The sequence below is a fragment of the Citrus clementina genome, unplaced genomic scaffold (genome assembly GCF_000493195.1).
Source record: "Citrus clementina cultivar Clemenules unplaced genomic scaffold, Citrus_clementina_v1.0 scaffold_5, whole genome shotgun sequence".
NCBI classification, from domain to species: domain Eukaryota; kingdom Viridiplantae; phylum Streptophyta; class Magnoliopsida; order Sapindales; family Rutaceae; genus Citrus; species Citrus x clementina.
In genome coordinates, this window is record NW_006262201.1 from 17,721,977 (window position 1) to 17,744,032 (window position 22,056).

The 22,056-nt window shown below is 33.6% G+C and overlaps 1 pseudogene; it reads left to right on the plus strand.

Annotated features, from left to right (window-relative positions):
* Positions 1–4,006: 4,006 nt before the first annotated feature.
* Positions 4,007–10,007, plus strand: LOC112097990 (annotated as a pseudogene).
* The last annotated feature ends 12,049 nt before the right edge of the window (positions 10,008–22,056 follow it).

Consider the following 22,056-nt stretch of genomic DNA (forward strand, 5'->3'; position numbering starts at 1 on the left):
CATCTTATTCCTTGATCTTTACTGGTTTTCTCTAATGATCATTTTCAACATACTAAATATGTTGACACACTCTGGCCAGAGAATTCTATGATCAAGTGCCGAAAACCCATCAAGAGATGTGTTGTACAAATTCTATATTGTTAATCCATAACTCCAATACTCATAATTGCTCCCACCAAGATACCGGGTAATCTTGACCACAAGGATGTGTCGTGCCCATTGGTAACTCAAATGGAATAACAATTACAATCATGAAATCATAATTAACTCAAGATTAAGATTACAGTAAAATCAACGCCTATGAGATTTAATAAGTCTGACAGTTATTACAAAGTTAATTAAATCTCATATGTGATCCTGTTCAATGTAGTCGTACTACATCAATAAATTCATACATGATTAAGACAAATCATTCAATGAATTTATTACAGTCTATACCTAAATAAAGTGCCCAACTTTATTTATCAACTGCGAACTAAATTTATTTAATCATAAGATAACTTGTATTTATGTCTTCTGTGAATCCACATGGTGATCACATAAATACATATAATATGATTAAATGGACTTTAATACAAGTATTAATGCAATTAAGATATTTGAATAAAATATCTCATTTATTTTATTAATCAGAAAAATAGTTTATTACAATTAAATAAACACATATGCTTTTAAAGAGCATATTTTCCCAGCAGACATAATACTGGTTCTACGGCGCAGAGGAGCGAGCATAAAGCAACGATAAATTGTGTGGTTGTTGGCGGGGTGGAGGCTTGGGCGATACTGTAGCTACTTGGGAGGTTGAAGGCTTGGCATGGTGGCTGATCAATGTCAACGATGACTTGATCAGCTTTAAAGTTGAGGGAGAAGAGGCCGCTGGAGCGATGGTGGTGGCGGTGAACTCCCGTGGTAGCAACTTGTGGAAGGTTATGGACAAGTGGATCTGAAATTTCTTAATGCGATGAATGCGGTGGTGGTGACAATGTATCTTGATGAGAAAATATGAAAGAAAGGTGGTGGTGGGAGGGATAGCAGTGGTATGGGAGAGAGAGAGCCTTGCAGCATTTGTGGTCGATATCCCCGCTCACTATTCTTTTGTTTTCATTCAAAGGAAATATTGTATTTTAATTTTAATTTTTAACTCTGCAATTTGATTGATTCTTAGATTCGATCCAAATTCAATTCGAAGCTCAGCCCCAGATTACCAATGGTGAACGACTTCGTTTGTTTATGCATAGGTAAAATGACTATTTTAGTCCTATGATATCAGCAACATTTTCACAAAGTTAAGACAGTAATGAAACACTTTATAAACTTTTAGTAGATTTCTGTAGAGAAATAAAAGATTTGTATATTTTTTAAAAAGCTTGAAAAATCAGATGGTCGGTAGATAATTACTTAATTTATTAATATCTTTAAAAATATTATTGCAAGGGAATTACTAAGTGAACAAACAAGAATATAAGTATAATATTTTTTAATATTAGGGGTCGCTTAAAGTATTTTTCAATATGTAGGATTAAACAAACATTAGTCCAAAATAAAAAGAGTAAACAAATATGTGCCCATATTTAAAATTCAAACGTAAAATTTAACCTAAAGTCTCGATTTACTAGGTAAATGCTAAAATAAAATGAGAGTCATATAGTGATAATCATAAATAAATAAATAAATAACAAATAAATTATGAAGAATAAAAAAACAAATAAAAATAAATGTTTATTATTGTTTCACTATTTAAAAAATTATAAAATATCAAATGATTACAAGAAGTATTGTTGCATATCATTTTATTACTATAATTTTGTAAAATCTTTCATTTTACTTCTTTTCTATTAAGGGTGTGTTTGGTGCACTGTATTGTATTATGTTATATTACATTATTTTAATGCAGGTGTATTGTATTATATTGTATTACATTAGCACTGTATTATAATAATATTGTATAATGTTTGGCGCTACATTGTTATTGTACAATGTATTATAATAATATTATATAATGTTTAGTGTTACATTATAATAATATTGTACAAAATATCAGTCTTCATCAGTATTATTATTATAAAGCAAAAGCAAAAGTCAAGCGGCAGTTGCAAAAGCCAAAGGGAAGAAAAAAAAAACAAACAAGCAGCAGTTGCCACATTAACTTAGTTAATGCGGCAATTCCTTTAATGCAATGCTATGTGTGTTGGTTTTGGTGCCAAACATGAGTGTGCATTAATTTAATACAAAACAGTACTTTTATGCAGTCTTATGCGGCCCACCAAACGCACCATAAAATCATTATCTGACCAGCTAGTTGACTATTCAAATATTAATTTTACCCTTTATGATAAATACACAAATAGAGTATCAAACAGTAGACAAAAAAAAACTATGTTATGCCTTTAAATTGTTAAATAAAAGTTTTAACCATGAATTAATTAATAACCCTGAATTTATTTTAGCTATAAAAGTAACGAATTGACAAAAGTACCTTTAGATATTTTTGTTAAAAAACAACATAATATATTCTCAAAAAAGAAAAAAAAATACCTAGAGCTTATCTACATAATGAACACTTCCATATTTAAGTTTTTTTTAGCATTTTTTAACAAAAATATTTAGGGGTATTTTTGTCACTTCACACCTTTATAGTTATAATAAATTTAGGGTTATTCATAAATTCATGGTTAAACTAATATTTAATAATTTATGGATATAACAATAATTTTATGTTTATTATTTAATGTCTTTATTTGTGAATTTTTATATAAAGAGTGAAATTAATAATTTACTAATCAACTAACTGATCAACTAACAGTCCTAACGAAAAATTAATAAAGTAAAAAGTTTTGTAAAATTATAGTAATAAAGTGATAGAAAATATTGTAGTCATTTAATATTTTATGGTTCTTGAAGTAGTGAAATCGTGAACTCAAAAATAAATTATGAAGAATAAAAAACAGAGGAGGAACTACTACAGGAACGTTGTTGGAAAGCTCCATACTCCAAAAAGCCATCATGCCCCACAAAATAAGATTTGGCTTACAACGCTGGGAAATGGGAATCATTAACAGCACTATAAGCTTTAAGATTAGAAAACAATTATCATGAATTTATTACTTTATATTTTCATAATCATTAGACTTTCATCAAATGGTTGTAAAAAAATTATGTAACTTCCATAATAATGTAAGGAAACAAATTTCTTATCTTAATCATCATCTCGACGTGTTCTTCATCTGCGTAGCAACCTCAATTCATGCTCAACACTCAATAAATCCAACGGTTGTAAAAATAACATGATTTTATTACTTTATATTTCCACAACTCTTGATTTTTTATCAAATAATTGTGAAAAAATTATGTAACTTACATAATAATATAAGATAAAAAGTTCCTTATCTTAATCATCGTCTCGACGTGATTATGTTCTTCGTCTGCGTAGCAACCTCAATGCATGCTCAACACGCAATAAAAACTCATAAAACTAATAACTCATTTCCAAAATGAAATTATTTTCGACGAGTCCCGTCCCGTGAATATCGGCGCTTTCCACCGCTTTCCTGTACAAAAACACAAACTTAGAAACCAATAATCTATCGCCACACAGTCCAATTCAACAGGACCCTACATACGTATCAATAAACTGTGGGATTGATGTTGGACAAGAACACGACCGGCCGCACACTAATCAAAACCGGATTGAAGTTTTCCTTTGTAGTTTCCAAACCGGAGAGACACATCGCACGTTTTCAATTCCATGCTGAAGTACGCCGGTAAGCGCAGAACGCATCGACCCATTCACCTTCTTTCCAATTCTTCTCCTTCACGTATCCTTAATTAAATTAAGAAACAAAACAACTTCCTTTCTCTCAAGGACACCATCAAAAAATTTTAATTTCTATTTCTTAGTTATATTTTCTTATTTTCCTTCTCACGCATGCAAAATTAAATAAAAATAAGATAGAAAATAATACTTAATTTTCGTTACTCATAATTATTATTTTGGTTTGTTACATGCATGCAAAAAGAAAAGGCAATGAAATTAGAAAAGCTAAAGGGGAATTTCAGCAGGCCATCACGGGCGACACTTGTGCCAATCGTCACTCTCATAAAAATCCTCTCTTTACAAATCACAAAGAAGCCCGTTTTGTCGCTCAGACGGGTCGGTTTCTCGGGAGCCGAGGGAGCGTTATTCAACCCGGCCACGTGTGTCGCCGGGTTGCCGGGGGATCAGTACTTGCCGAAGAGAAAAGTGGTGATGTCGATAAAGGATTTCGGAGTTGGAGACGGAACGACGTCGACTACAGAAGTGTTCCGGAAAGCGGTTCGGTACGTGCAAGCCTTCGGCGACAAAGGTGGGACCCAGTTGAACGTTCCGGAAGGCCTGTGGCTCACCGGAAGCTTCATTCTCACCAGTAACTTCACGCTGTTTCTTCAAAAAGGCGCTGTCATTTTAGGCTCTCAGGAATTAAAATAAGAGTAATGATACAGCCACAAACTTTTGTATAAATTTATTTTATACAAACTGACGTGGCATTAATTCATTGGTTGAATGAAAATATAAATTAATAAAAACAAATTATGTGGGCCAAGTGATATTTAATTCAACCAATCTTATCATGCCACATTAGTTTGTACAAAATAAGTTTGTACAAGAGTTTGTGGCTGTATCATTACTCTTAAAATAATCTCTCTCTTTTTTTTTTTTAATCATCATTATTATTTTGAGTGATTAGATAATGAGATACAAATATGAATGAGATGACCGAAAATATGAAACGTTAAACTCGTAATGAAACGTCAAAATGATGATGTGAATGAATTACAATAGGATTTTGTTAGCTTTTTTTTTTCAAGCTTATTTTAGTTCTAATTGAAATTTGAGAGATGAAAAGGGTTTGAAAAGGTGAAATGAAGAATTTAATTTAATGGGGCATCAAATATTCTAATGTGTATTTGGTTTGGTCACGGTTCTTGCGCTCATTTTGGCCTTTCTGCCACCTTTTTTCTTTAAATTTAAAGGACAAAGAACGTTGGTTTGCTCTGGTTTTATTTGTTTTCACATTTAAGGTCGAATTAAAGGGACCCACCATAATAATGTATGAAATTTGTTCCTATTCCTTTATATGAATGTGTATGAAATATGTGTGTGTGTGTGTGTGTGTGTGTGTGTGTCTGTATGTATACATACAAAGGATTTGGTTATGTGGCTAGTGTCCAGCATTATGCAAGTGATCAAGTTTATGGTTCCATGTGTTCAAAAGAAAAAAAAAATGTTTATGGTTCCATTGTTCAGCTTATAAATAATTTTGTTTTGTTTTGTTTCTAATTTGTTTCTTTCTATTATTAACAGGACATGGATGAATGGCCTATCATAGATCCTTTGCCTTCTTATGGCAGAGGGAGGGAGAGATTAGTAGGGAGACATATTAGCCTAATTCATGTGGATCATTTGACCAACGTCGTTATGACAGGTATATTAAGCACATGAATTTTAATTATTATATTTGAATGCATAAACAATGTCTGGTAATGCTTTCACAATGAAAAAGTAGGTAAATGAAACAAGAAAAAAGAAGATGCGGGATGCCTTTGATAATATCTAACTTTGAATATTATGATCCAGTATTGAAAAATTAATCGGACTTTTTCCAAATTGAGGAGAATACAATTGGCTTATCTTGAATGTTGTGGATGACTAAATGGGATTGTTTAATGATAATGGGACTAATGGATTGTTTACATCAATAAATGATCTTTTGATGCTTCTCTATTTCCAGGTTGCTGTAGAAGGAAAAATTCTTCCCACACTGTATATTTTTTAAATTAACGGTAAAATAATGATATCATTTGTTTGTTTTACACTTATCCCCTAGAAATAATTTTTGCCCATATGCTTCACATTTGTCCTTTTATGACGAGTATTATGCTTGGAATTAGGGATGGCAACCAAACCGGACCCGGATCGGACCCGGATTGAACCCGGAAAATCCGGTCCGGGTTCAACCCTCACCGAAATAATTTGTATCCGGAATCTGGATAAGTTTTTGACAACCCGCATATTTCCAGGTCCGGATCCGGTTTCAAGTGAACCCGCAAATCCGGAACCCGGACCCGGATATAATTTATTTTAATATTAATTTTTATCGTTAAATCCGTAAATATAAATAGAAAAATTAAAAAAAAAAACAAAATTGAACCCTAGAATCTAGATCTCTCTCGTTCGTCGTTCTTCCTCTCTCGAAATTTCTTCTTCAACTATACTGAACTCTACTGTAAATCTGCAATTTCTCCTCTCAATCTCTCAAGTCTCATCCGTAATCCGTTCCTCTCTCAATCTCTCTCACCCGTGAGCCGTGACTCGTTCCTCAGTCCTCACTTAATCTCTCTCACTCTCTCTTCAACTCTCCTGTAATCTCTTCTTCAAATCAGATCAGATCCTTCGCGGCGTGGCCTCTCATCACCTTCACGGTGAGGCTTTGTTCGTTTCATCACTCATCAGCATCATTCGTCTCATCTCTCACTCTGTCGCGGCCAGCAAAAAGGGTTGAAATCCACTTCAGTCGCGGTTGTTCTGTGTTCATCAGCATATACTTCAGCTGCCGCTGTGAATATTTGTGAGTCTCGGGCCTCTCGGCTTTTCTCTTTACAATTTATGCTCTATTACACTTTGATTTTCCCTCTTTGCAATTTCCGTGTTGTTATGCTTTGAGTTGAGCTTGTATTGCTTCGGCACAATGTGATTTTCCCTCAGACATGGTTTTCTTTGTATATGAGAGCACTTGACTAATTATAAGCTTTTTTTTTCTGAATTATTTGCCTCTTTTTGTTCTTTGTTTTTCTGGCACAAGGAGACGTTTTTGGTTTGAGCTTTGCATTGTTGGTTTTGTGCATTAAGAGTTGGAGTGTTGGACATTTGAGGGCTGAGGATGTTTTGTTTTGTTTTAAGTGATGGATTTCCGAAAGTGTATAAAACTGAAGGGCTTGCTGGGTATTGTTACCTGAATACTTGATCTTAACTTTTTCCTTCTCAATTATGTTTATTTAAAAGTCCATGTTTTATTGCAGTTTCAACAGGGGACTTTTTCCACTTTGGTGTTGTAATCTTCCACGTAATGTTACTGCTTGACTGCATTCTTGAAACATTTATTTGCTTGTATTGCTAGTATCCTGACTGATTAATTTCTTAAGACAGTTTCTAGTGGTTGTAGCATTTTTAACATTTTATTCTGCTTGATATGTCTAGCGTAGTTGGCTAGCTGACATTGGTATATTCTAAAAGTACAATTTTCTCATTGTTATGTAATGGACTTTCATTGGTTATTGCACAACCATCAATGATTTCCATCAGATTAGCAGTGTAAAAGCTCAAACGAGATTAATGTCATAACATGACTTTAACCATTCTACTGCTATACATTGATAATGGTCCTATATCTTTCTACAACTATGATACTTCTAGGGTTGTCGTTTCATTTAGTTATAGTTTCAGCCCATGTGATGTTTGCATCTTCCATTGCTATATCATAGTGACAATATATTTTGCTAACTTAATTTGTTTTGATTTGCTGTAGTCCTACGATTTTCTGGAGTACCAAAAGCTTTAGAGGTATAATGTCTTATTTGCTGCAGCCTGCAGTCCTACGATTTTCTTGAATTCATGATTTATAATGTGGCTGGAAATTTGAGCACTAGTGGGCAGTGGCTGGAAATTTGAGCACATCCAATTTAGTCTTTAGCACTAGTGGGCAGTGGCTGGAAATTTGAGCTTTAAATTGTAGAATTATGTTATGGATTTGTATTTGTGGATGTTTATTAATTTAAAACTTTGAATTTTAGATTTTATATTGTGTATTTGTGTTGTATTTGTTTTAGAACCTGGATGTGTTATATGTTCTGTTATTTTGCTCTGTGTCCAGTAAATTTTGATGAACCAAAGTTAAACAATTTGGTTCTAGTGGTCTGGTGGTTCTGGATGTGTTTATATGTTCTGTTTTTTTGCCCTGTGTCCAGCAAATTTTGATAAACCAAAGTTAAACAATTTGGTTCTAGTAGTCTGGTGATGTGTTATATGTTTTGTTTTTTGCCTTTTATCCATCAAATTTTATTGAACCATTCTAGGAAGAATTTTGTAATGTGTTGTTGGGGAAAACATTAAAACATTAAACCACCATCCCCTGTGCCTTGTTAAAGTAAGCCATATGGTCTCTCAAAAAAAAAATAAAATAAAGCAATCCGGGTTCAAAACTCAGAATCCGGAAACCCGAATTTTTCCAGGTTGAACCCGGACCGGACCCGGATTTAAAAAATCCGGGTTTAATGTGGGTCCGGTTATAAGAATTTTGTGTCTGGGTCCGGATCCGGAACAGCCAAACCCGGACCCGGACCCGGAAATTGCCATCCCTACTTGGAATTGGTAAAAGTTTATTTGTTTTGGGCTGGGGGGGGAAGACCCTGGGAACTCAAATAGTTTAGAGAGAAAGGCATGAAGAAAGAAAATGTAAAAAGGAGATGAAAAGAGAAGAGACAGGAGAATTGTTACTTTTGATTGTTTGGTGTCTCATTTAAAAAGGGAATGGAAAAGAAAATGCTAATTACATATTAATTGGATCATTATATCATGTGAGCTTCTTTTGTTATTAATTCTTATTTTAGTCCTTGAGAATTAGCACCATCGTTTGGGTCCACGAAATTATCAAGTATATAAGATAGTTATTTTCGTTTACAGGATATAATGGAACGATTGATGGTCAAGGACAGATGCGGTGGGATTTATGGTGGAACAGCACACTGAAGCACACAAGAGGCCATCTCGTGGAACTGATGAACTCTAGCAATATCCTAATAATCTCTAATCTCACCTTCTGTAATTCTCCCTCTCGGACTATCCACCCTGTTTACTGCAGGTTCGATATTTTTTATTCTCAATTTTATTTTCTTTTAATCTGTTTATGTCTTCAATAGTGCCGGTTGTATTCAAGTTTATTGTTTAATATTTGAAATTAAGCTGAATACCTTGTGTTCTTTCTGATTTGTAAATTAACCAAACAACGTTTTTTAATGTGTAACAGAAAAATAACACTTTTGAATCATCTACTTACCTGAGCGCTAATCAGCAGCATTGCGTTTGTTTGAGGAATGGTTTTGTCAAAGGGATGACGGTCCTGTCTCCTCTTAGTGCACCAAATACTGATGGTCTTGACCCAGGTAGACAAAAAAAATTTCTCCTTATTCTTTTTTTTATTTCTACCCCCCTCTTCTGGTCATCACTGTCTTTTAGGCTTCTGATTTACAAACCTATAGATAACATTATACAGACTCGAGCACCAATGTGTGTTTGAAGACTGTTACATTGAAAGCGGAAATGGTCTGGTGGCAGTGAAGAGCGGGTGGGACCATGATGGTATTGCGATGGCACGGCCAAGTTCAAACATCGCAGTGAGGAGAGTTTCGGGCACTACCCCAACTTGCTCAGGAGTTGGAATAGGTAGGGAGATGTCTGGAAGGATTTTTAATGTAACTGTAAATCATTTGGATGTTTGGATGCAGCAGCAGGGTTCTTACAAAGACCGACTAAGGTAGAGGGGGAATATTGAAAATATCACCATAAGGAATATAAAAATGGAGAGAGTCAAGATACCTATAAAGATCAGTCGAGGCTCTATGGCCATCCCAAAGAAGGATGGGATCCCAAGGCTATTCCTAAAATAAGCGGTATTTCTTTTGTTAATGTGGTCAGTGTAAATACAACAAAAGCCCCAGTACTGGCAGGCATTATAGGTACACAATTTGAAGAGATCTGCATGAAAAATGTTAGTTTATTAGTTCAAGCCCCATCGGTGAAATGGCAATGTCGATTTGTTTCAGGTTTTAACGGTCAGGTGTTCCCTTTGCCCTGTCCCCAGCTACAAAGAAGATTTGAACTTTGGGGTTCAGATGAATTGCATTTTAGGAATGGAAACTGCTTTCAGCAAACGGAGACTTCAATACTAAACTACAGCAAGATTCGATTGGGTTGAAGCGAGTGCAATAGGCATGAATGTCGTTTAAGCAATTAAGCTAGTTAAAGTTCTGGCTGAGAGCCGGCTTGCAATTTTGGCGAAAGATGTGATTTCTTCTGCAGTTAGGACTTGCAGGTTAGGACAGTTTTCCGCTACAAGATTAGTTTCTCTGTTCAACCAGTTTGCTAAGTTTATATTGATTCTTTATTATTGGTTGCCAATCCTACAAATTCAGTCTCACGATCTTTAAATGAACTTATTGGATATTAGTTAGTGGAATTTATACAGAAAAACGTAACATCTAAAGAGAACCTGTAATTTATTGATGAATGGTGAATTTAGTTCTATTTTTTCACTTTTACTAGCCCGTTATGTAGCTCATTGTGGACTTTTTGAAAAGAGATTTGTGTTTTTTCTTACATTGAAACTAGGTGACGAGTGTAGCCATTTAAGTCTTTCTGACAGAACTTTTCCAATTTTCTTCCAGAAACATGATGAGGATATAAAAATATTCTGAACAGAACAATATAAAACACAAATAAGCACAAGTTTCTTCAATGGAGAATTAGATACATGGTAGGGTAAAATAAATTGTTTAAAGAGAGTAGTTGTCCCACTTCACCATTTCCATAAAACACTGGAACCATAATTGTATTTGTCTTTCCCTTTGTACTCCAATTCTAAATCATCAGAGATGAATGGCACTTTCTGCAAAAAATAAAATTAAAAATTGAACATTGAATATAAAATTGAAAAAAAAAATCACTCAACATAAATCAACTGCAAACAAATGATTGAATAGAGCTAGAACGTGATAAAAACCCTTTGCTTGGCAAGATCTTGGCAGCCTTTGAAATTCTAAAGGAACTTGCTTGTGCCAAATTGAACATTTTGCTTTACCGCAAGCCGCTAACCCTTTTTCGCCGGCGCTCTCATTTCTCACCGGACCCAACCACCCGCCGCCGCCAGCGCTACCATTTGATCAATCAAGGTAATTTTAGAATTTTCCGCCTTCGCTTGCGACGGGGCCGTGTTCTGTGAAAGTTGTTTGAATATTACTAAGTGGAATGTTCCTTCCATTAGGCCTAGAAATTATTATACAGGTTTGTTCAGTGATATTGGATTTGTTATAATGGATATGCTTGATGGATGATCATCAATCAGTTTTGTGTTAGAGATAATCTTATTACTAACTATGGATGTGCTTGCTGGCTGAATTCGTTCGGTTGAAATGCTGTTTGCACTATTAATTTGCTCATTTGTACTTCTATTTTCAAAATTATTAATTTTTTTGAAGGATCTAATATTCAGAATTATTAATTTTAAAAAAAATGGAGATCAGGTTTCCATTTTAATCCCGCCCCCATTTGGAGATTATTGGTCATATCTCCAAACTACTGCCAATTAAAAATTTTCAGGTATATATGGGGATTACTTCTAGTTTGGGTTCGAGTTTGGGGATTATGATCCCTATCCCCAACCTGCTCCATTTCCATCCCTAGTAATACAGTAGTACTCCCTTTTTTTTCTTTTGAATGAACCCCAAAAAGTTTGATGCGCTACACTGTGTTTGGATGTTTTTCATGAAAGATTGTTTACCAGTTTATTTAGATTGTTTACCAATTTATTCTTGTATCATGTCGCTCTGAATATTTGTTTCCTCTAATTCTAAGCTTGCTTGTTGATTCATTTGAAGGTCATGGAATTGACGATGGCTTGTGTAGTATCTACCAGTTGGGTTTTGGCCACTGAAGATTAGAGATTCTTTCACTGTTACCATCCAATTGCTTGGGTTGTAGCTGCATATATTTTAGTTGCCAATATTCCAATGTAATTTATTTTTCTTTTTTATACACAATGTCACCTTTTTTTTAGCTTTGCAAGTCATTGTATAATTCATTAATTGTTTTTTATATTAAAATAATGCATATATTTATAGCAACTACTGTATAGTATTATCACATTTTGGGTCCCCACATGAAAATCGTCTTAAAGGTCTAAAACATGTAAGTGCTATGCTGCTATACCACAAGCAAAACAACAATAATTACATTTCTTGTTAAATTTCTTTCCTACTTAAGATGTCAATAAACAACACAGCGAGTGGTAACAATCGTTTTAAGGCTGCAACCGGACACCTAAAAATAGATGCTGTTGTGTGTGAAGCAACTCTAGATAATCAAAACGACAAGAAGCTTTGTGTTTTGAAGCTGGGTACACTTAAGCTGAACAGCATTGAATCATACATTATTGATAACACTCGCTGAAACAATATGTAAGCTTGCCGTTTAGCTTTAAGTAAAGCATGTGAAAGTCACGTGTATTTTGACAGCTTAATTGGTTTGTTAAAATACAGTTATGGTACATGAGTTTCACGTGCGTTGCTGGGATTTTCTGGGTTTGTTGAAAACCTGTTATATAAATATATAATAGCTGGTTCTAATGCAACTGATTCAAGAGAGAAGAGAGTTGTATAGAGAGAGAAGGCTGGTTATAAATAGACAGCCTTGATCTTTGATCTAAACTCTTTGTGGTTGCTCTGTAATTCATCCTGAGAGTCAGTAAAATCTGATCATATTTGCCTTTTCGTGGATGTAAGCTAGAGAGATCTAGTTGAACCACGTTAAAAGTCTTCTTGTTCTTAGATTTCATTAATCTTTTGTTCTCTGATTCTTTATTGGTTGATCATCATCTACTTTGTTGATTCCATCTTGTTAAGCTTCTGCTGTCACTGATCTTGAAGCATCTTATTTAATTTGGTTTGTGATCTTGGGCAGAATCGAAGGTTCAGGGCGGAGCTCAGGAGGAAATTTTAAGGGGGCCAAATTTAAACTTATAATTTTGATGTTATTAGAAATAATAAATTACAACCAGACCAAATCATCCAAAAAAAAATAGTAAGATACTATATGAAAAACATTTACATTTATAATTCATTAAGGAAGATGATTATAAAGCAAAAGAGCCTTTACCCATACAAAATTCCAAGTCTTAAAGTACGGAAGCTATAAAAAGAAAATAAAAACTTAAACAAAAACCATCATAACTGTAGAGGGAAAAAGCTTCCTCAAGCAACAAAATATTCTTAACATAAGATACTAAACCTACCAAAATCAGGATCTCCAACATTAAAATGGAACACGACGTTCGTTCAAATCTCGAAACTTGTTGACTATTGATTCAATACTTAATTTTTCTGCAATTTCCCTTTCAATGTAATAATTAATGAATCTGTAAGAAACTTACCCTCCATTTTATTACGAAGTCTTGTCTTTACTATACGCATAACCGAAAATGATCATTCCGTAGTTGAAGTAGACACTGAAAGAGTTAGCACAAGAACAATTATTCTATAGACAATTGGGAATATTGTTCCTTTTCTAGTACTTACCAACCGTTGGCTCTAGTCAGAAATGGTCGACAAGCATTGGAACTCTGGATGTTGAACTACATAGTACTCATAATGCTCAAGTTGAATTTTTAAATTCATTTTATCAATGTCTATGAAGTCTGTTGGGTAAAACTTGTCAGCCAATTGACAGACATCACCAATTCTAAACGACTCCCTACATTCACGAGGATCAAGTGCTGAACTAAGTATAAGCAACTGCACTGCATGTTCATTAAATCGACTACTTAACTCTTGTAATTGGCAATCTATAACAACATAAAACAAATTTACCCTATAATGTTCAGCAACAGTAAAGTTATCTTCTTGATGCCGAGCTTGACCTTATCTTGCAACATAATGAGCATTCATTTATGGAATATCTATATTTCTTGCCTCACAAAATGATTTCACTTGATCAAGCAAAGTAATCCACCCATCATCTCTAAATTTATGAATAAGTGCTTTAGTTGATGAAACAAGATGCATAGCATGTAAAATATCTTGAGATTTAGATTGCAAAGCTTGGCAAAGTATATCAGTGATTGCCATAATTTCTTTCGTAAGTGCAAGATAAAGACAATCTCAAAAGTAGTCATTACCTCATATGCAGCATTAGCATCTCCTCGTTGGAAAGCATTAGTGTCATCGTCAATGATATTTAGTAGAACAAAACATGTTGCACTGAACATTTTTATTAAATTGGAGACTGATCTAAAGTAAGAACTCCATCGAGCACCCCCATGCCTTTGTAAAGTGCCAATTTGATTAAGCCCTCTCCCATTCTCAAGCTCATCAATGGAAATCATGTACTCAATGTCAATAGCTTGAGCACATTTCAGTTCATCATTGCGCTTACAAGAAGCACCAACAATATTCACAACAGAAGTCAGTTTAGTAAAGCAATGATGAATAAGAACAATCTCATGAGATACCACGACTAAAGCCAATTGTAGTCGATGAGCCAAACAATGAATGTAGTAAACATATGGACAATCTTTCAAAATTAAAGCTTGTAAACCATTCCACTCACCCCACATATTACTTGTACCATCATATCCTTGCCCTCGAATATTTTGAATATTTAAATTATTATGAGACAATAGAGAGTATATCCCATCTTTCGAGGTCACTACATAAATGTTAGAGACATGAACAAGTCCAAAAAAAGGTTATTGCACAAAACCATCTTTGTCAACAAATCTCAAAACTATAGCCATATGTTTTTTCTTCGATTCATCACGTGATTCATCTACAATTAAACAAAACTTTGCATCTCATATTTCTTCACGAATTGCCTTTTTCACTTTCATTGAAAAGACATGTAAAATTTCTTTTTCAATATCTGGTGATGTATAGGAGGCATATTTTGGAGTTTATCAAGTATAACTTCTGCAATCTTTTCATTATTAGAGGCAAATGCTTTAAGTAATTAAAGAAAATTTCCACAATTTAATGATCTTTTGCTCTATCATGGCCTCTAAAAGAACAATCTTGAAAAGCTAAGTATCTAATTGCTTCAACCGTAGAGTTTAACTGCAGTCTATTATTTTCAATTTCTTGAGAGGAATAACGATTAAATACCTGTGACAGATGTTGAGATTGGCTCATCAAATCCTCACATGATTTTTTTATGAGTTGAATCCGGATCCTTTCCCACATGATTAAGGAAAACACAATTTGTCCCATCTTTAACCTTTCTCTAACCATTAAATCCATTAACAGTATAAGCATTACATTTTGGATGTGCAGATGGTGTATTGAAGAGATAACACAATAGACAAAAAGCAGCATCATTTACAGGTGAATAGTCCAACCTAGAAGGAAAAGAATCGAACTATGAAGATTGAAAACGACGAGGGTGCTTTTCTAGTCCAGATTTGGGATACTCTGAAAGTTTTGGTTGGTATGGACCAACCATTATGTATGCTCTGCGAATTTCATCCCATTGATTAACATCACAAACCCATATTTGTGGATGCAATCCTGGATCACACTCCAAAAGTTGAGTATTAATTGGATTTGTCTCAATTCTTGGAGATTTTAAAGGTGGATTTCCAAAATTTGGTGAGTTGGTAAATGAGACTTGTGAATTTTCAGTATTTGGAGAATTAGTATTAGCTTTTAAATTTCTGCATTTTTTCTTTTGAAGTATTGATTAATTTTTTATGGCTTTCTCATGTTTGCTGCAGTGAAATTGTTGGAAATTTAGGGATTTCGGTTGCGTTGCAGGCAATTTTTGGGATATGTTATTCACGATTCGTTGGCTGATGTTCTGGGTTTTATGGCTGATTTCTTTTTTCTTTTTTGTTTTAATTATTTTGATGCCATTGTTAGTGACTTAAATGGGCTTTTGGGCTTGACTGAATTGTTTTAATTATTTTGCTTTTGGGCTTATAAAATTACAATATTATCTAATATATAAACCTTATACATTAATTGTACGGGGCCAATGTGGACTAGAGCTGGCAAAATTTGACACGACCCGATTACCTGACACGAACACGACATAAATAAATGGGTATGAGTCGTCAAATTTAACAAGATTATTAAATGGGTCGGGTCTGGGTCAACACGATTTTTTTCCGTGTCGGGTTAGGGTTAAAATTTTTGACCCATTTACCCGATCAATGACCCGATTATATTTTCTATTTTAAAATAATTTACATATTCTTATCATTAAAACTCAAATATTAGAGATGATTTTCTTTTTTTTTATTCTTTAAAAGGGTGAATATAAACACAATATTTTATTTATAAAATTTTAAATATATTCAGAGCTTCAATAGTGTAAATGTGTAAAAATTGATAGACATGTATATTTTATAATATTGATATATAATATTATATATATATATATATATATAATTAAAAACTCAATAGTGTAAATGTGTAATATATTGGTAGATATGTATATTTTATAATATCAATAAATTATGTATGTATGTATGTACATACGTATGTATGATAGTGTGTAAATATTTGATGTAACTTTTGTTCAATATATAGATATTAAACGGGTTATTGGATAAATCGATTATTTTTCCGTGTCGGGTCTTGGTATCAATATTTTGACACGATTATTAAATGGGTTGGGTTTGGGTCGACCTAAATTTGACACGACACGAAGCTGACACGACACGGACACGACCCGATGACCCGTTTTGCCAACTCTAGTGTGGACATTTCACATTAATTTTTCATATTTTATTTAGAAATTCCAAAATTTTTAAAATTCTACAGGGATCATAGCACCATTTAGCCTTATATGGCCTCCGACCCTGCTAAGGTTGTTTGTGCTTTCTTAGTACCTTAGATACTACAGATGCAACAATTTCATCACACAATTCACAAGCAATTTGAAATAAGTAAAATATAAAATACAGCAGCATTTTATGTTTTAGCTCTGTTCACATTTTTTAAAATGTGGAAGTCTTGATATATTTATAAAGTATTATACATTTATTAGATTTTAGCATTCGTTTGGCAACCAATACAATAAATCAACATTTAAAAGTATGGGATAGGCAGCAAAGCATCCATGATTGGAGATGTATACAGCTTTGGAATTTTGTTGTTGGAGATGTTTATTGGAAAGTGACCAACCGATGCAACGTTTAGTGAAGGACTTACTGTCCATGAATTTGCCAAGATGGCTTTTGTTGGTATATAAATACTAATGCTATTGGTGTCAATGTGCAAGTGTACACAACAAGTAATAAAGTGATGAGTATACAAGATCATCTCCACAGGGATTTTGATGTTATCAAATTTGCTATAGCAATCTTAACAGTGCAGATTTTGTGCTAAAATAAAATAAACAATTAATGAAACTAATGTACTAATTAAAATAAAAACGCAATAAATAAATGCAACAAAGTAAATTATCACGTCAAGCTGAAGGATAACACTAATGGGAGTATATAGTAGTTGAGTAAATAAACTCTCTTAATGGTATTGACTATTTTTCTAATGTTTGGCTCAGTTGCTGTAGCATCTGCTATAGCACTGGGCAAAATCCTTATGTATCCTCAGCCGTTGCATGTTAGATATTTTATATCTATATGCAACCTGATAGTGATCAATTGTTATGCCAACATAAGATATAGGATTACACGCTTAGGTTCTATTTACCCTACAAGGTGAATCTCTATGTCTAGTTCATCATTAATCTTAAATCAAGCATGGCCCTTTTGGGACTCAAGCAAAACTCAATCCGGGAAACTCAATTTAATATCAAGCATTGTTCTAATATGTTCCACTAAGATAGGCCATTTTGCTGCTCTCTCCTAACTTGTATCATTAAATGAGTGATCAACCGAAATAATGAATAAAATAAATACTATCAAAACAAACTGCTATAGCAAATATGCATCAACACATATATTCAGTCAATAAACCATCAAGATTGTTTATCACTCAACCACAAATAAATTTAGTTCATGGTTTGTAAAAGAAAAATAAAGAACAAAGTTTCGGCCATGAAACACATCCCCATAAATAAATAGAAAACAAGAAAGCAAGAGAAGAATAAGATTGATTGAGCTCCCAATTGATTTCTGCAAATTCTCCTCTTGTGCAGCTCTTAATCTCTCTCTTGAATCTTGTTTTTCTTTTGTTTCTTTGTGTTTTTTTCCTTGGGTGACGGCTTTCTCTTTTCTTTATGATGTGTGCTTCTTTTATAGTTGAAAATTAGGGTAAACAGAACCCTAGGGCGCGCATAAGTCAGATTAGGAAACTGCAGATCGCAATTCTGCAGTTATCCCGCGCATAATTTTCTCTGTTGTTGTTCCAGGATTGCTACAGCAACGACTACAGCAATGGTTGCTACAGCAACGGCTAAAGCAATTGCATTGTTCCAGATTTGTTTCAACTCTTTTGTAGCCATGTTCTTTCCTTATTTTTGCAAGCCTATTGCATAGCATTCCTTCCATGAATTATAAGCTTCTGGAAACCTACAATTATGCACACAATTTGTGCACAAATTATTTTAAATCGAGCAAAACTTATTAAGACTGAATAAAATGATTATTTATGCAAAATGTAACAAAAATGCAATAAAAACACATAATTTACTCTCTAAGTAGTATTGATTTAAGCCTAAAAGTGCCATGATAACTCTCATTTCATAGAGTTATCAGCTTTACCAGAAAAAGTGATGGAAACTGTTGATTTTTCACCTTTGATAGAGGTAATGGCGAATAACTCTAAGATTCATGAAGACAAAAAGTCGAAACAGAGGAATGTTTGAATGTTATAATTAGAACTGGTGCTCTCTGCTCAATGGAATCTCCATTTGAGCGGATGGAGATGAGAGATGTTGTGGCTAAGTTATGCCACACAAGGGAGAATTCTCTTGGCAGGAGGGTTTAATGTAATAATGATGTTAAGTGCCTAACAAGGAAATGAATTAATCCATCTAGCGTAAATCCTTTCTTCTTATGCATAATCCATTGAATGTTGTATATCCAATTCATACACAAGTGCCTTAATTGATTTTGCTAATTAACACCCATATCCACATGGCATAAATCACAATTTATAGGATCCAACTAAAATGCAGGATTAAATAAACTGAATTTCAAGCTCTAAGATTAATGTTAGGTAGCAAAACATAAGGAGGATTAATAAAAGAAAGGACTAGAAACCATTTTATAACCAAATATTTTGTTTTTTTGTTTTTTTTTGACACCCAAGAGGCATAAATCAACATTGTACACTAAAATGTAAGTTTAAGACTCTAATTAAAAAAGTGATGAAAAGATGCATATGAACTGGTTCATTTGAAGCTGTAAACACATTAGGCTAATGACCTCTCGACAAAATCCGACAAGGATACTAGAATCCCAAGACACAAAAGCTATAAATATAGGTCCAACTAAAATAAAATTTTACAAGTTGCTATTATTAGACTCATCACTGTCGTCAGACACATAAACATCTAGAGATCATCAATCTTCTCTGAGATGTCTCCATCCTCGAGTAATAACTCTGTGTATTAATAAATGATGTTCTCATATGACACAACACACGCATAGAGATATATCAAAAGATCATTATTTTTCTCCAAGATCTATCCATCCTCAGAAGAATAACTTTTGTACATCAATAGGGGCATTATTCTTGGAAATTTTCTAGAGCGCTCAATCTTATCTTCCTTTATGCAATGTTACCAACATGAGAAAGGAACAGACTGACAACTATATAGAGTTCTCTCTCCTTTAGATATAAGCGGCTTCATATAAGAGAGCTGAAACAACAGTAAGCAACAAATATTACCAACCCTAGAAAAAAACCCAAAAAAAAAGATAAATAACAGGGCACACACTACGTAACAATTCCACAGTTAAAAGAAAATAGAGTCTTAAGATAAAGTTCAATATAAACATATCAACAATATTACTATGACCATTCTATTAATATTACTTGATACTTTTAGAACCATTATGCTTCAACAATGCTAAAAGTAAGTTTAGTTAAAAATGTATCCCTATTGTATCTTTTAATAAAAAAAAACTATTGATGATACAAGGCTAATTAACAAATAGAAATTTAAGTATTGATTTTACCTAAGATCTCATCAAGGACTTCCACGACATAAGAAACTGATATAGAATCTCCATCTTCACGATATGGATCAAGTGTATAATTCTTATAATTGAAAAATACAACATACCTGGAAAGAAAGCATGTACTCCCAACAATATAGATCATACTTTATTGATAAGTTCTTTGCATGTGGTGAAATCCAGAGCAAACCATCCACCAGTTTTGCAAGGGAAACTTTTCGATATTCAGAGGTTGAAAAGCTCACGTACTTGTCATAATCTAATGGAGGACATAAGATCTCCTGTTATTCTCTTGGTATAATCACACCTTCAAGAACATTTTTTTTTTAAAGGAAAAACGGTTAGAACTTTAAGATGTATGATACTAAATGGGTTAGAACTTCAAGGGTTATTCAAATAAGAGAACAATACCAAATTACCATGACATTTGAATATTCTTAAATTTGGAGTGTCAAGGTTGAACTCATCCAACGTATCACGATTTCTAAAAAATAATTTCCTAATACTCCTTAAATTCACACAATGATCCATGCGTATGTACTCCAGGAATGGAAGTTCAGGAATTCTATTTAAAACCCATTCATCCATTATGAAAAGCCGACATAATTTTAATAGATTTAGATTCTTGCAAGGTGCTACATTAAGGTCAAGCAATGTAGGCACGTTGTTGATATCTACTGAATGCACATTCACTCCATCGATATACACCTGTTCAAGTTGCTTGTTAGTTGCTTATTATCATACAACTTGAAGACCTTAAGTTTACTAAGATAGAGTAACACTAGATTTTTCAATCCTCAATAAGCAATGATATTTATAGACTCAATCAAAAGGCACCAGGCAATTAGATCCTTAACAACTTGATCATCTACATAACATTTCTTAGGCACAATTTTCTCAAAGAAAATAAGGTAACATTCGTTGTAGGTCACTCTAGCATTCAAGAATCTAACTCCAACAGAACTATTGATTTCGCATAGAACAATAGATTCGAAGTCTTAACTCTTTGACATTACTCCTAATTGCATAATGGAAGCATTTGTTTATGACGGGTTTAAGTTCTTGATAATTACACATCAACCAAGAACTTCTCTAAACTAATAACATTAAGATGACAATTTTGCAAATCTTTTACCAAAATAGCATTCAGATTCTTAAAGTCACCATTGAGAAATGTCATTTTCACATCCATATGATGTAACTCAAGATTGAAATATGCCATTAATGCCATTATGATCCTGAAAGATTCTTTCGAAGAAACTATAGAGAAAGCCTCTTCATATTCGATGCATTCTTTCTGTGTAAAGTCTTTTGTGACAAGACGTGCCTTATACCTCTCCACATTGCCTTTCAAATCCCTTTTAGTCTTAAATATCCATTTGTAACTAATAGGTTTCGCACCTTCTAGTAATGGGACAAGATCCCTTATGTCAATCATGACATTAATCCACTTCCGAGAGTTAGAACTTTCCATGGCTAGATGAAAATTGATCAAATCATCTTCCATCACTCTGATGTCTACCTCATGTTCGTGGAGAAATACAATATAGTCATCTGGCACTGCACTTCTCCTTTCTTTAATGGATCTCTTTAATGGCATAAGTTATGGTAGAGTTTGTTCTTCTGAAACAACTTCTTATATAGAGGGTTCTCCAACAATATCTTGATTTGTTGTATTTTGAACAAAGTCAAGAATAAGACCCTAATCAATGCCAATAAAACTTAAGGGAATATCAACATATTCCTCTTCAAAGACAAAGTCCCTAGCCTTATCTCCCATCACAAACTCGACATCCTAAAAAAACCAACCATTTCTCGACTAAAAAATCTACTTAGTTGTGGGATCATAAAACTTATTCCTCTTGAATCTTTCAGAGTATCCAATAAAATAACAACTCATCATCCTTGATTCCAATTTTTTCTCATTAGGCCTACAAGGTCTTGCCTGAATTGAACATCCCCAAACATGCAAGTATTTTAGATTAGGCTTTTTACCTGTCCAAAGCTCGTAAAGGGTTTTGACAGTCGATTTAGTTGGAACCCTATTAAGGATTTATGATGTAGTCTTAAGTGCTTCTTCCTATAGTGATTCTGGTAAAGTAGAACAACA